The sequence below is a fragment of the Lithobates pipiens genome, unplaced genomic scaffold (assembly GCF_037356315.1).
Source record: "Lithobates pipiens isolate NorthernLeopardFrog02 unplaced genomic scaffold, aLitPip1_a1.2 Scaffold_16, whole genome shotgun sequence".
NCBI classification, from domain to species: Eukaryota; Metazoa; Chordata; class Amphibia; order Anura; family Ranidae; genus Lithobates; species Lithobates pipiens.
In genome coordinates, this window is record NW_027507748.1 from 190,298,360 (window position 1) to 190,314,700 (window position 16,341).

At 41.9% G+C, this 16,341-nt stretch overlaps 2 long non-coding RNA genes across 2 annotated transcripts; one reads left to right on the forward strand and one right to left on the reverse strand.

The window, feature by feature from the left end:
• Window positions 1–1,127: 1,127 nt before the first annotated feature.
• Window positions 1,128–2,228, reverse strand: LOC143984294 (uncharacterized). Its single transcript, XR_013274777.1, has 4 exons — window positions 2,171–2,228; window positions 1,917–2,072; window positions 1,485–1,618; window positions 1,128–1,339 (listed from the first exon to the last, which is right to left on the reverse strand). It is a non-coding gene; the product is annotated as an uncharacterized LOC143984294 (long non-coding RNA).
• A 3,305-nt stretch (window positions 2,229–5,533) lies between these two features.
• Window positions 5,534–6,634, forward strand: LOC143984295 (uncharacterized). The gene is made up of 4 exons (XR_013274778.1): window positions 5,534–5,591; window positions 5,690–5,845; window positions 6,144–6,277; window positions 6,423–6,634. It is a non-coding gene; the product is annotated as an uncharacterized LOC143984295 (long non-coding RNA).
• Window positions 6,635–16,341: the final 9,707 nt, after the last annotated feature.

Genomic DNA, 16,341 nt, shown 5'->3' on the forward strand with positions numbered 1-16,341 from the left:
GGCATCCTGGCTGGGATGAACCATTGCACAATGACCGGGAAGTAGCTGCGAAGCGGACGGAGTAGACCGGGGGCGTCTGGACTTTCCTGAACTGGCCTGGGGAGGATTTGCAGGAGGCGAGAGAGGCAGGTGAGGCCTGGTAATTCCAGCGTGCCAATTTACCAAGGTGACTTTCAGAGGGGCATTGGCCAGTTTGCTAAGGGAAAGGGTCAATATGGAACAAGAAGAGGCAGCTCATACTTCCTTGCACTACTGACAACACCATGGACCGCAGCAAGAAAATAAATGTTAACTGGTCGAATGTGTCTGTTGTTACTCGCGTGGGGTGGAAGAGCAGGGGGGTTAAACCAGCAGTACTATAATGAACTGTACCAGCAGCTCCCAAGGGATTAGTGTGCTACATAAAAAAAAATGTTGGTGCATCTTTATATGCCACTTGCTGGCATTTGGACAATTTTTTATCACATGGATTGTTCACTGCATATATATCTTTCTCATATATGATTAAGATTTGGACTTATGATATAAGTTTTGGATTTACCAATTTATTATATTTATTTCCTTTTATATTTTTTTACTGTTTAAACATATATTTGTTTTAGGGGTGGAGATCTCCCGATATCACTTATTTGATTGGTGTATGCTCATTATTTAGTCTTAACACTGCAGACCTATCCTCTTGTGTATTAAACACAGGTGGATCTTAGCCCTTGTACACACAGTCGGCCTTTCCGACAACCAAATCCGTCAGATTTTGTCCGACGGATTTTGTCTGAAACTGTTGCATACACACGGTCGGACAAAGTTGTCAGAAAATCCGATCGTACTTAACGTGATGACATTACTTCGTTAGGACGGGGCTACGTTCAGGCTAGTAGCCAATAGCTTTGGTCTAGGAATTTTATCTGAGCATGCGTGGCACTTTGTCCGATCGGAATTCTCTACACATGATCGGACAAAGTCAGATTGGATCATATAGAAAAAAGTTGGTCCACACTATCCCAGAGACACATTACTGTTAAAGGTACCTCATCCCCTAATAATTCTATAAATATTGTATCCAAGAATAGGAAAAAAGGGGGGGGCCAGGGGATTTTTTTACGGTACACTATATAAAGAGACAGAGATTTCTTATAAAAGAATTCATAGCTTTAATATTTGAAAATATGTTAAAATTATTTTGGAAGAACCAAAATAGCAAAAAAATAACAAATACACTCTTTATACAAAACATTACATGACATAGAGTATAGGGGATCCTGAAAATGTTAGTTGCTGAGAATGATCATGTATCCTCCCGACATGTTTCGCGTTTTTGCTTCTTCAGGGGAGTATGCAACTAACATGAACATAAACACAAGAAAAAGAGGGTTTAAGAATACAGAAAGTACATTTATGCCATACAATTAGATACACATAAATTTCAGAGCATTAAATATGAAATTGGTCTCAATTCGCTCAGTCCAAAGAGGTACAATGCTTACCCAGGTATTGTCATTCCCGGCATCGCAACCCACAAGCCAATAGATGGTGAGATAGGTGGCAAGAATTAGGTGACAGGATCAAATGCTAAAAACAACCCAGCCCCATGCAGGGCATAGATGGAGGTAGACAAGCGCTACAAAAATCAAAAACAAAATCCAGAAATAAGTACCAAGTTTACAAATTCAGCACAGGTATTGAAAAATGTTACTTTGTAACAGAAAGGGTAAACGATATCAATCCCTCAATTATAGGAGGGAATTGGGGCTGAAAAACATGCCTCCATAGTAGAACATGAGATACTCATTATCAGAGGAATAGAACAATTGATTTTAATTACGCCTAATTAGTATAAAGGTTGTAAGAGGTAACTGTTGGGGATGTACAACTGGTATACTGTTAAAGAGAGTAAAAGAAATAAAAATTATTTTTACCTGCAGTTAGAGTCAGAGATGAAAGAATTAATTCCATGTGATAATATTGGTGCAATACAGATGCAACAGATCACAAAGAAAGAATCAATTGATTCATTGTAGTGTTTTGTAAATTACAGAGTGCAGCGGTATGCTGCCACTCCAGGCTTGCTGAACCTACAAGCAAATAAAAGGAAGGATAAATAGGTATAGGTATAGAAAGATGAGGAACGATGTTGTAACAGTATAAAGTTCAACTAAGAAAATATATTTACCAGACAGAAAGAGTCAGCGTGGCGGCAGTATCTGTGCTGAACCTGCACTACAGATGAAGTAACAGCGCTGCCTTTTATATCCCCCATCCATCGAGCCGGCGTCTGACGTCACCGGCTCGATGCGGACAGCCATAGGTGGAAGCAGTGAGCATGTGCAAAGCCTTTCGAGTCGGCATTTGAACTACCAACCCCATAATGCCTCAGTGCTGACACGAGGTTCATTTGAATGAATGCTGATGGAGATGGGGCTACGCTAACTCACCGCCCTTAAAGGGGTGGGAAGACACAAGCCAGCATAGAGGGCAGATGAAACGACGATTGTCATGGCTTCTAACCCAAGAGGGGATTACATGCCCCCTTCCACCTCAAATCGGGAGCCGCCTGGGGATATAACCCAGCGGCGCCCTTGGGTGTCCATATGCCCTTGCATACTTGGAGCCAGGGAAGATAAAAAACAGAGGATCCAGTCCCAAACCACAAAATAGTAAGGCTTAGGAATGCGGTGTAGGGAAGGAGGGAAAGAGCAAAGCTCCTCAATGTGGGTGGGATTCATAGAGAGCAACAGAGATCCCTAAGTGTACAAACCATGAAACCCACCTTGGGCCAAGCAAAGCGAGACAATAAAAGGTATATATTACCTGTACAGCGTTAGTAGTAATTAGAAATGACATTTGTTGATATACATAAATATTTTTAAATATGACATAAACATGGCAATAAAGAAAATAAAAATAAATATACAATAAAAATAAAAAGAAAACCAAATAAATTGGGGAGGGGGTAGGAGGAAAAAAGGGGAGGGGGAAAGATAAACAAAAAGGGGAAAAAGGATATCACTTCTCTCTCTTCATGCCAGGCTCCACGGGGGCTCACAGCTGAGGTAGGAGGGTTCATGAAACAAACAAACAAAAGTTAGCTATAGAAAAGATCTGTAGCTTATATTTTCATTGAAACCAGGGTATTTTGTGGCTTTTAGGATAAAGATCCACTTGGCTTCAGTTTGTAAGAGAAGCTTATCCACTGAGCCACCTCTTGAGTTTAGAGGTATATGGGCCAGGGCTGAAAATCGTATCCAGTTGGGGTCAAAGGCATGATGGATGCCTATGTGCCTACTTATGGCTGTAATAATTTTTTTATTGAGAATGGGTTTGATGTGGTCTTTTATGCGGATAGAAAATAGTCTTTTAGTTTTACCAACGTAAAATCCTCCACAACGGCATTGGGCCAAATATACAACGCCTGGAGTGGAGCATGTAACGTGACATTTCGAAACAAACAGACTGCCATTTGGCAGTCTGATCTTTCGAGAATTGTATATATAGGGACACATGTCACATTGCCCGCATGAATAAGTACCAGGATGTTTAGGTTTAGTTTCCCCTGAGGAGTCCTGAAAGTGACTTCTAACTAGGCTGTCCTTGAGTGATTGAGGTCTCATATAGGTGATTGATGGTACATCGTTTATGTACTGATTAACAATGGAATCAGCTTTTAGAAGAGGCCAAAACTTTTTGATTATAGCACGGAAAGAATGATGTTGGTTAGAGTACTTGGTAATGATACGTACTTTATTATCCAAATTTTTTTGTTTATTGGAGAAGAGAAGGGAAGTCCTATCTTTATTTTTTACTCTATTATATGATTTTTTCAAAGATACATGACTGTATCCACGTGCTCTGAGTCTGTTATATAAGTCATTGGCTGCGATCTTAAAGTCCGAGTCAGTACTGCAGTTACGTTTGGCCCTTAGATACTGGCTATAAGGGATGCTCTTAAGGAGAGGTTTTGGATGAAAGCTTGTCGCATGCAAGACCGTATTGCCAGCAGTGGGCTTTCTGTATAAGGCAGAATATACATGTCCAGTGGCATCAATTTTAATGGTTAAGTCCAAGAATTCAATAGAATTTTGACTGTAGTTTAACGTAAACTTTAGATTGAATGGATTCACAGAAAGTAAATTAAAAAAGAGCAACAAATCTGATTCTGATCCTGACCAAAAAAATAAAATATCATCAATATACCTGTACCAGGCTGTGATGTTACTTAGAAAAGGGACGAGGTCTTCACGCGCGAAGGTATCTTTTTCCCACCCCCCCAGGTACAGGTTGGCATACGATGGGGCACATTTGGTCCCCATCGCAACCCCCTGCACCTGGAGGTAGTGGGATTGGTTAAATTCCAGGCGTTGTATATTTGGCCCAATGCCGTTGTGGAGGATTTTACGTTGGTAAAACTAAAAGACTATTTTCTATCCGCATAAAAGACCACATCAAACCCATTCTCAATAAAAAAATTATTACAGCCATAAGTAGGCACATAGGCATCCATCATGCCTTTGACCCCAACTGGATACGATTTTCAGCCCTGGCCCATATACCTCTAAACTCAAGAGGTGGCTCAGTGGATAAGCTTCTCTTACAAACTGAAGCCAAGTGGATCTTTATCCTAAAAGCCACAAAATACCCTGGTTTCAATGAAAATATAAGCTACAGATCTTTTCTATAGCTAACTTTTGTTTGTTTGTTTCATGAACCCTCCTACCTCAGCTGTGAGCCCCCGTGGAGCCTGGCATGAAGAGAGAGAAGTGATATCCTTTTTCCCCTTTTTGTTTATCTTTCCCCCTCCCCTTTTTTCCTCCTACCCCCTCCCCAATTTATTTGGTTTTCTTTTTATTTTTATTGTATATTTATTTTTATTTTCTTTATTGCCATGTTTATGTCATATTTAAAAATATTTATGTATATCAACAAATGTCATTTCTAATTACTACTAACGCTGTACAGGTAATATATACCTTTTATTGTCTCGCTTTGCTTGGCCCAAGGTGGGTTTCATGGTTTGTACACTTAGGGATCTCTGTTGCTCTCTATGAATCCCACCCACATTGAGGAGCTTTGCTCTTTCCCTCCTTCCCTACACCGCATTCCTAAGCCTTACTATTTTGTGGTTTGGGACTGGATCCTCTGTTTTTTATCTTCCCTGGCTCCAAGTATGCAAGGGCATATGGACACCCAAGGGTGCCGCTGGGTTATATCCCCAGGCGGCTCCCGATTTGAGGTGGAAGGGGGCATGTAATCCCCTCTTGGGTTAGAAGCCATGACAATCGTCGTTTCATCTGCCCTCTATGCTGGCTTGTGTCTTCCCACCCCTTTAAGGGCGGTGAGTTAGCGTAGCCCCATCTCCATCAGCATTCATTCAAATGAACCTCGTGTCAGCACTGAGGCATTATGGGGTTGGTAGTTCAAATGCCGACTCGAAAGGCTTTGCACATGCTCACTGCTTCCACCTATGGCTGTCCGCATCGAGCCGGTGACGTCAGACGCCGGCTCGATGGATGGGGGATATAAAAGGCAGCGCTGTTACTTCATCTGTAGTGCAGGTTCAGCACAGATACTGCCGCCACGCTGACTCTTTCTGTCTGGTAAATATATTTTCTTAGTTGAACTTTATACTGTTACAACATCGTTCCTCATCTTTCTATACCTATACCTATTTATCCTTCCTTTTATTTGCTTGTAGGTTCAGCAAGCCTGGAGTGGCAGCATACCGCTGCACTCTGTAATTTACAAAACACTACAATGAATCAATTGATTCTTTCTTTGTGATCTGTTGCATCTGTATTGCACCAATATTATCACATGGAATTAATTCTTTCATCTCTGACTCTAACTGCAGGTAAAAATAATTTTTATTTCTTTTACTCTCTTTAACAGTATACCAGTTGTACATCCCCAACAGTTACCTCTTACAACCTTTATACTAATTAGGCGTAATTAAAATCAATTGTTCTATTCCTCTGATAATGAGTATCTCATGTTCTACTATGGAGGCATGTTTTTCAGCCCCAATTCCCTCCTATAATTGAGGGATTGATATCGTTTACCCTTTCTGTTACAAAGTAACATTTTTCAATACCTGTGCTGAATTTGTAAACTTGGTACTTATTTCTGGATTTTGTTTTTGATTTTTGTAGCGCTTGTCTACCTCCATCTATGCCCTGCATGGGGCTGGGTTGTTTTTAGCATTTGATCCTGTCACCTAATTCTTGCCACCTATCTCACCATCTATTGGCTTGTGGGTTGCGATGCCGGGAATGACAATACCTGGGTAAGCATTGTACCTCTTTGGACTGAGCGAATTGAGACCAATTTCATATTTAATGCTCTGAAATTTATGTGTATCTAATTGTATGGCATAAATGTACTTTCTGTATTCTTAAACCCTCTTTTTCTTGTGTTTATGTTCATGTTAGTTGCATACTCCCCTGAAGAAGCAAAAACGCGAAACATGTCGGGAGGATACATGATCATTCTCAGCAACTAACATTTTCAGGATCCCCTATACTCTATGTCATGTAATGTTTTGTATAAAGAGTGTATTTGTTATTTTTTTGCTATTTTGGTTCTTCCAAAATAATTTTAACATATTTTCAAATATTAAAGCTATGAATTCTTTTATAAGAAATCTCTGTCTCTTTATATAGTGTACCGTAAAAAAATCCCCTGGCCCCCCCCTTTTTTCCTATTCTTGGATACAATATTTTCAGATTGGATCATGTTGTCGGAAAATTTTATAGCCCAGCTGGAAAACTTGGTCCATCGGATACTCCAACGGAAACAGTCCGATGGAGCCCACACACTGTCGGATTATCTGAAAAACACGGTCCTATCGGACATTGTCCATCGGAATGTCCGACCGTGTGTACAAGGGCTTATACTATTTTACCCTTAAACATAGGTCACGGCAAGGGATTTAGCGGATAATCTTACTACTGTGAATTTTCATTACTACCCATTTAACATATCTGCCTTACATAGCCATATAACTAGAGACCCGATAGATCACTCTTCGGGATATGGGTAGCGCCACTGACCCCATTTTGGTTTGTCTTTTTGGTATAAAGCTCTCCTAGGGGGAGTTTTTTCAAGGGGAGGCTGCAACCTTAACACCTATCCTAAGCGCGGTACTCTTTTATCTTTATCATGTGACATGACGTTTACGCAGGGTTAGGACTACAGAAGAACAGAGCATCAGGTGTGCAGGGAGGGATGGTATGTATATCATCATACCTGTGTAAACATGCTCCATAATTGTATCACATTATGAATTTAGAACACTTTAAAGTGGTTCTGAAGTCTAAGCATTTTTTACCTTCATGCATTCCTTGTTGGGCATGTTTAGGCATGGATATTTGGCCCTTTGTGCCCTTATACTTACCTGATCCAGCACTGTGCACTTCTGCAGCTCTTCTTTCCCCTCACTTTCATGTCTGACTGGCTGGGGCACCGGGAGCCATTGACTACTAGTGCTGTCAATCAAAGCCAGTGATGAGGGTGCAGGGAATGGAGCAAAGTCCCACTGTCTGTTTCAATGGACGCAGCAGCAGGGCTCAGGGGTGAGCATGCATGAGTTCCCCCATGAGAAGCAACTTCCCATGGAGGGCACTGGACAGAGAGGAGGAGCCAGGAGCAACAGCGGGGGACAGGAGAAGAGGTGGTTTGGGGTCGCTTTGTGCAATTGCACAGAGCAGGCAAGTATAGAGATGTTTGTTTTTTAATTTCCTTTACATCACTTTACATTTTTTATTTTGTTTTCACAGATATAGCTTGACTCCTGCTATACACTGCAGTATTGACTCCTATTAATACATGTAAAAAATATAATCACCTCTATGATAAATATCAGTTTTAGGCCCCATGCACACTGGACTTTTCTAATTGTGGGAGCAGGGCACAAGTGCGCCAACCAGCCTGTAAAACTCTATGAGATGCTGGCAGCTTCTGTGATTGGACAGGGCTAGCGATATGAACATTTAGGCTTTGTGTACACTGCAGCTTTTGACCGTGGCTGTGGGAAAACATGGCAAAAACACAAACCGCATTTTTACCACGATTTTGCCTCGATTTGTGTTTTCCTCGTGGCTGGCAGTCCTATCCTGAACGCTATTCTTCCACATTCAGGACAGGGAGGTTTAACCTCAACTAAACGCAGCAGCTCCTAAATTCTGTTAAAAGCCTATGTGTACATGGACACATAGGCTTTTATGTAGTTGAGTTTAGGAGATTTGGCAAAAAAATGCTGGAAAGCTCCTTAACTTAAATTTAGGAACTGCCAGGACCTGCTAGCATACATGAAGCCTTAAGCCCCATACACACTATCAGATTATCTGCTGAGTTTTTCCTTCAGATTTACCAAAACCATGTAGTAGAAGGGCCTGCCTGATTGCATACACATTGAAACTCCTAAGGTTTGTCCTCATATTATATGGTTTTGGTAAATCTGAAGGAAAAAGTCAGCAGATAAACTGATAGTGTGTATGGGGCTTAAGGGTACAAATGCCCAGAATGAAACCGCACAGTAAAAATGAGGCCTAACTTATGAGGCAAAATTACATTCAGCACTGTGGCACACACAAGCCATGTGCACAAAAGCACATCCTTGTGTAATACATAAGACCTAAAGGCAATCACAGATTCTTAATTCCCAACCCCTGCCAAGCTGACAAGCATGATGATTGAGCAAATACAGTAATTGGAAAACAATTAGAAAAACCCATGTACTTTTACTTTTAGCATTGCTGCTAGCCACCATTCTGCAGTGATCTATGAGCTAAATAGGGGAACGGAAGAGGGCAGCATTTCTTCTGTAAGGTATACATATAAAAATGAACCATGCTGATCGATAGTCTTAAACCGATAATGTGAGAATTACAAGGGCTACCATTGTTGACCTACTGTACATCCAAGATTATCTCTTGCTGCTATTTTTCTGGTATCAGTACTTTCTTAGCCATTGGCAAGGAACAAACACAAAGATTAGGAAGTGAGAATGAGGTCAGAACTTCCAATCTTTCGTTTTGTACTAGGTCAGCAAATAAAAATATTAAAGTGATGCTAAACAGGGAAGTATTAATTGCCATAATAAGTACATTATTTCTGCAGAAAACTTGCATGGTCACATGATATTTCCCTGTTATTTGTCATCTGCAGGGAAAGATCTTTGGGGGGGGGGGGGCCTTCTATTACTCTGCTGATGTACAGTGCATGGAAAAAGTATTCAAACCTCTTGAAAGTTTCCACATTTTGTCATGTTACAACCAAAAACGTAAATGTATTTTATTGGGATTTTATGTGATAGACCAACACAAAGTGGCACAAAAATGTGACGTGGAGGGAAAATGATAAACGGTTTTCAACATTTTTTTACAAATAAATATGTGAAGTGTGGCGTGCATTTGTATTCAGCCCCCCTAAGTCAATACTTTGTAGAACCACCTTTTGCTACAATTACAGCTGCAAGTCTTTGTGGAGCTGTTTCTACCACCTTTGCACATCTAGAGAGCGACTTTTTTGCCCATTCTTCTTTGAAAATTAGCTCAAGCTCTGTCAGATTGTTCTGTGAACAGAAATTTTCAAGTCTTACCACAGATTCTCAACTTTATTTAGGTATGGACTTTGACTGGGCCATTCTAACACATGTAGCACTGACCCCCGAAGGAGCTGCTGGTTTTATTTGGGCTTACCGTTACCTCACTTGTTTGCTTCTCCGTCTTGGGGTTCCCGTGATAGATGACCCAAAGAATGTGGAAACTGACACTGAATCCTCTTTTGGGTTATTTATTTAGAACAAAACAAAAACTCTCAATAAAGGGTAGAGGGTTAGGAGTGAGTTCAGGCATTTAGATTGCAAGATGGAAGTCTTTAGAGAAAATCCAGAGAATAAAAACTGAAACTGAATTTAACAACCCCCGGATAGACCTCTTTCACTAGGCCTAGCAGCCGATGGGGTGCTCGACAAAGTCTCTGCCACAGACTTGTGAGATACACATGAGCGTTACTGAGGGATGTGGATAAATTTAAAGAACTGACATACCGTACCAGGTTCTCTCAGCTGCTCCGGCGATACCATATGAGTGTTGATCCAGGTTGCATCATTCAACTAAGCCTCCAGGCTCCTTCAGAGAAACCAGCCTTACGCGCGGTCTTCTCCTGAAAGAGTCCTCCCCTGGGGTTCTTCAGTTGCTAGACCTCTCCCTTCAGATGAGATGGCACCGGACCACCTTTGGATGAGTTGGCCCCGAAATTCGCTTGGGCCTGTCCCTGCAGTTGCGTCGCCTCGGGCCAGCCGGCCCTGAGACTCAGGATGCATAGTTCCGCACCCCAGGCCAGGAGGGCCATGGGGCTGGGTCATGAGGACCACCAGAACCGAACAGACAGAAAATTACCTCCTTGGCATCGGTACCTTAAATACCACCCCCCAGAATGCACAGCAGCAAAACACTACCACTGGGCTGATTACGAGAGAATAGTGGCATTCAATGCACCCAGCTAGACTGCATTTCTACTCTTGCCGGCAGTGACAGCAACACCTGCAGTCAAGGAGAACCCAGTGCAACCCAGTTGGACTGGTACTGAAACCAGAAATTTAAAGAAATAGTCCTGAAGCCCAACTGTGGCTTCAGGCAAATTAACTTTTAAAAAACCATAGCGCCTGCTGGTCAGGAGCCATCGCTACACACATGAATATGCTTTGATCTAAACCATTCCATGGTAACTCTGGCTGTATGTTTAGGGTCGTTATCCTACTGAAAGGCGAACCTCCACCCCAGTCTCAAGTATTTTGCAGCTTCTAACAGGTTTCCTTCTAAGATTGCCCTGTATTTGGCTCCATCCATCTTCCCATCAACTGTGACCAGCTTCCCTGTCCCTTCTGAAGAAAAGCATCCCCACAACATATTTCACGTTGGGGATAGTGTGTTCAGGGTGATGTGCAGTGTTAGTTTTCCGCCACACATAGCATTTTTGCTTTAGGCCAAAAAGTTCAATTTTGGTCTCATCTGACCAGATCACCTTCTTCCACATGTTTGCTGTGTCCCCCACATGGCTTTTTGCAAACTGCAAACGTGACTTCTTATAGCTTTCCTTCAACAATGGCTTTCTTCTTGCCACTCTTCCATAAAGGCCAGATTTGTGGAGTTCGTGACTAATAGTTGTCCTGTGGACAGACTCTCCCACCTGAGCTGTGGATCCCTGCAGCTCCTCCAGAGTTACCATGGCTCTTGGCTGCTTCTCTGATTAATGCTCTTCTTGCCTGGCCTGTCAGTTTAGGTGGACGTCCATGTCTTGGTAGGTTTGCAGTTGTGGCATACTCTTTCCATTCTCGGATGATGGATTAAACAGTGCTCCGTGAGATGTTCAAAGCTTGGAATATTTTTTTTATAACCTAACCCTGCTTTAAACTTCCCTACAACTTTATTCTGGACCTGTCTGGTGTGTTCCTTGGCCTTCATGATGCTGTTTGTTCACTAAGATTCTCTAACAAACCTCTGAGGGCTTTACAGAACAACTGTATTTATACTGAGATTAAATTACACACAGGTGGACTCTATTTACTAGTTAGGTGACTTCTGAAGGCAATTAATTCCATTATATTTTAGTTAGGGGTATCAGAGTAAAGAGGGCTGAATACAAATGCACGCCACACTTTTCACAGATTTGTTTGTAAAAAAAATTGAAAAACATTTATAATTTTCCTTCCACTTCACAATTAGGTGCCACTTTGTGTTGGCCTACCACATAAAATCTCAATAAAATACATTTATGTTTTTGGTTGCAACATGACAAAATGTCAAAGTGTCCAGGGGTATGTATATTTCACTCTGCCCAAAATGAATGGTTTAGTGGGGGCGTTACAGTACTGAAACTGGTACACACAGAATTTGGTGCAACTGTGCTTGGGAATCAATCAGCTTCTAACTTCAGCTTGTTCAATTAAGCTTTGCCAATAAAACCTAGAAGCCGATTGGTTACTATGCACAATTGCACCAAATTCTATGTGCACCATTTTTAGTAAATCAACCCTTTTTGCGTATGAACATTCTTTTATATAGCTTGTAATGAGAGTTTTTCTTAATCTGAGTTTAATGACACTTTAAGGCCCAGTATCACAGCAAAGGGAACTAGCTTTATCAGAAATCAGCAATAGACACTTACATGCTTCCTTCTCCTTTATAGTTTTTTTATATGAGTGGTTGGATCATATCTGCCTGTCAGTTTGGATCTGATAAGAAGCTCAATGTAAGACCCCATACACACTATACAACTTTTTTTTTTTTTTAATATTTTTTATTGAAATTTTCAAAGATAGATACAAAGAAATTGCTTAGAAAAACAAATTAGAAAATAAAGTAGACATTTTGATTGTCGTATATGTATACAAAACTTAAACAATGGAATCATATAGCGTCTGCCTATTGTGTACGTAGGTTATACATAGGTATAGAAAAGGCAAAGAGGATTTAGTTCAACGACCGTAGTTCGTCACGAACAGTAACTAAATTAAGTACACTATTATGTTTAGTACAATAACAAATTTGCATAAACAGATATCTTTTAAATAGAAAAGTAAATCATATACACTATACAACTTTTGTTGTATGATTTCCTTTAGATTTACCAAAACCATGTAGTCCAAGGACCTGCCTGACTGCATACAAATTGAAACTCTTATGCTGCGTACGCACGACCAGACTTTCCGGGAGAAAAGGTCCGATGGTCCATGGAGTTCCGACGGAATTCCAACGGACTTCCAACCGAACGGACTTGCCCACACATGAACGGACCAAAGTCTGTTAGTTTTGAACGTGATGAGGTACAAAAGGACTAGAAAAGGAAGTTCAATAGCCAGTAGCCAATAGCTGCCCTTGTGTCGTATTTGGTCCGTTGGACCAGCATACAAACAAACTGGTTTCCCGATAGAAACTGATACCATCGGACAGATTTGAAACATGTTCTATTTCTAGAAAAAAGTCTGATGAAGCCCACACACAATCGTAATATACCGACGGTCTGATTCAGTCTGACCTTTTCTGCCAGAAAGTCCGGTCATGTGCACGCGGCATTAAGGTTTGACGTTATATTATATGGTTTTGGGAAATCTAAAGGAAAAAAAATCTAAATAAAATTGTATAGTGTGTATCTGGCTTTAGTCTATGGGCAGGCGGATATAAGCAGACATGCATCCATTTACAACCGATTTTCTTAGAGTCCATCTAGGTCTTGGTCACTTTTCAGTTTTTTTGGACCCAACCATGACAGATCAGAGGTAAATGGATGTAAAAGGATGTCTATTTACATCTGCCTGCCAATGGACCTAACATTTGTCTCTGGAAAAGAACTGAAGGAAAAAAGCTGAAAAGACATAGATGTCACAAAAGTGTAATTTTTTCTGTTCAAAAGGGATCTGTTCATGGATTTCCTGCTGATTGTAATGGAGGACAGCTGCCTAAAAGGGCCCTTTAAATGAGAACTATTGTTTATAAAAAAAAAAAATTGTAGGTATACATTAATATCTTAACATTGTTCCCTACAAATTTTGAAAGTTTCTGTCTATGATTTGTGGTTGGTATATTGGGCACTGTCCAATACTGTCTCAATGTCAACTGAAAACGGAGTCTCTGCACTAATGATGTGGAGGTCAGTAGGAAGAACCATTCACGGCTGCAGGGGACCAAGAGATTGACACTCCCAGAAGCAGAGATTCCTGCATAACACATCAGCAGAGGATTTTTAATTATATGAGCGACATTCAGGGGCAATGGTGGCAAGTATATTTTGTTTACTTGACGAATCACATGTCAAAAATGGAAAATTGTATACTTACCTTTCTGTCATTTTCATTTCCTGGTGTATGTTCATAGCAGTATACAGTGGATTGTGTCTCTGGACCCTCAGCCTGATAGACTGTTTAACTATTAAGTTCTGCAGGATCCGGACCGCAGCATTCTCCGTAACTCTAACCTCAAAAGTGGGAACCTGTATGCTGCCAAGAAGATGTACCAGGAAATAAAAATTACGGAAAGGTGAGTATACAATTTTCCTGGCACCTCATGACAGCATACACTGGGATCTCTCCAGACAGGAGGGTGCAACACAAAGAAAAGGTTTTAATGACATGTATCAGGACAAGCCTGAACAACAGATCTTCAGAACTCCACCCTGGTCAGTTGAGCCAGATCTACTTTATAGCGAGAGATGAAAGTGTTTCTGGAGGACCAGGTCGCTGCCTTAGCCCTTGTACACACGGTCAGAGATTCCGTTGGAATGTTTCCTATCGGACCGTTTTGTCGGATATTCCGACTGTGTGTGGTCTGCATCGGACTGTGTCCGTCGGAATATCCGATGGACCAACTTTTCCAACTTGCCGATAAAATTTTCCGTCAAAATGCTCCGATCGGACATACTCCGATCATGTGTAGCCTACTCCGACGGACAAAGTGCCACGCATGCTCAGATCAAATTCCTAGACCAAAGCTATAGGCTACTAGCCTGAACGTAGTCCTGTCGTAACGAAATAACGTCATCACGTTATGTACAATCGGATTTTCCGACAACTTAGTCCGACCGTGTGTATGCAACATCACTTCCGGACCTCTTCCGGAATTAATCCGTCGGAATTACTCCGACGGATTTGGTTGTCGGAATCTCCGACCGTGTGTACAAGTGCTCACAGATTGTCTCTCGAGGTACATGACAATATGCTGCCCAGGAAGTAGACACTGCCCTAGTTGAATGCGCCCTTAAGCCCTCTGGAGTGAGAAGCCCCTGAAGGGAGTAGGCTTTCTTAATGATTTTTATTAGCCATGAATCTATACTACAAACTTATGCAGCCTGCCCTTTCCTTGGACTGTATAGAATCCCAAAAAAGTCATCGGCCTTTATGAATGAGGCCGTTGTAAATCGGTAGGCTTTTAGCGTGAGGCCTACATCCTATGGATGAGGAGAGGAGAGTCCTTAAAGTGATTGTAAAGTCTTGTTTTTTTTGTTTTTTTTTTAATAACAAACATGTTATACTTACCTCCTGTGTGCAGTTGGTTTTGCACAGAGCAGCCCGGATCCTCCTGTTCTCGGGTCCCTCTTTGCTGCTCATGGCCCCTCCCTCCTATTGATTGCCCCCACAGTCAGCAGCTTCCTATGGAGGCACTGGAGCTGAGTCATAGCTCCGTGTCTCCATTCAGACACAGAGCCTGACTCACCCCCCTCTCTCCCCTGATTGGCTGACTGACTTTGGTTGACAGCCACGGGAGCCAATGTTGAAGTTGCTGTGTATCAGCCAATCAGGAGGAGTGTCCCAGATGGCTTAGACATTCATGGACATCTCTGGAGAGAGATGGGGCTCAGGTAAGTAATTAGGGGGGTGCTGGGGTGGCTGCTACACACAAAAGGTTTTTTAGTCTAATGCATTAAAAAACATTCTGCCTTTACAACTCCTTTAAGGAAGGATGGGAGTATTGCTTCTTGATTGAAGTGAAATGATTTGGTAACACTTGGGATGACTTATACCAAAATTTTAGGACCACTCTGTCTGGGAAAAACATTAGATGAGGCGCTTTAAACACCGGTGCTTGCATCTCTGACACTCTCTTGGCTGAAGTTATCGCCACTAAGAATTAAACTTTGACTCTGAAGGATAGAACAGAGGTTTTGAGGACTGCAAGGACTACCACAAGTTGGCTTCCTAGGCGACCTCAACTTTAGATATGTCTTTATGAATTGGTTTGCCAGAGTATTGAGGCCAGTTTGACTCTCGTCATGGCCAAGAGAGCTGAGATGTGGACTTTCAAAGTATACACACCTAGGCCTAAATCCAGACCTAAGACCCCTTTCACACCACACCGCCCTTTGCGTCGGCGGTAAAACGCCGCTATTTTTAGCGGCGTTTTACCGGCGGATTTGCATCGCATTTCAGCTGCTAGCGGGCGCTTTTACCCCCCCGCTAGCAGCCGCGAAACGGTTAAACCCGCAATAGCGGCGTTTTGCCGGCGGCATTACAGTGCTGCCCCACGGATTTCAATGGGGAGCAGCGGGAATTTTCTTTGGTGAGCTTGACAAACTTTTTGATAAGTATTTTTTGTACTCTTTCTGGCTTGCAACAGTGTGGCAACTACTTCCTCTGAGGAACTCTGGCCTACAAGCCTCTGCCTTTCAATTTCCATGCCATGAGGTGTAATCTTTTGGGATCTCGTGTGAAACTGCTCCTGAGAGGAGATTTGGAGTCATCGGAATGTCTACTGGTGGTTCCATGCTATGTTGGAGCAGGGTTGGAAACCACGGCCTTCTGGGCCAGCATGGAATGACCACTACCACTGTCACCAAAGTAACTGAGCCTGGAAA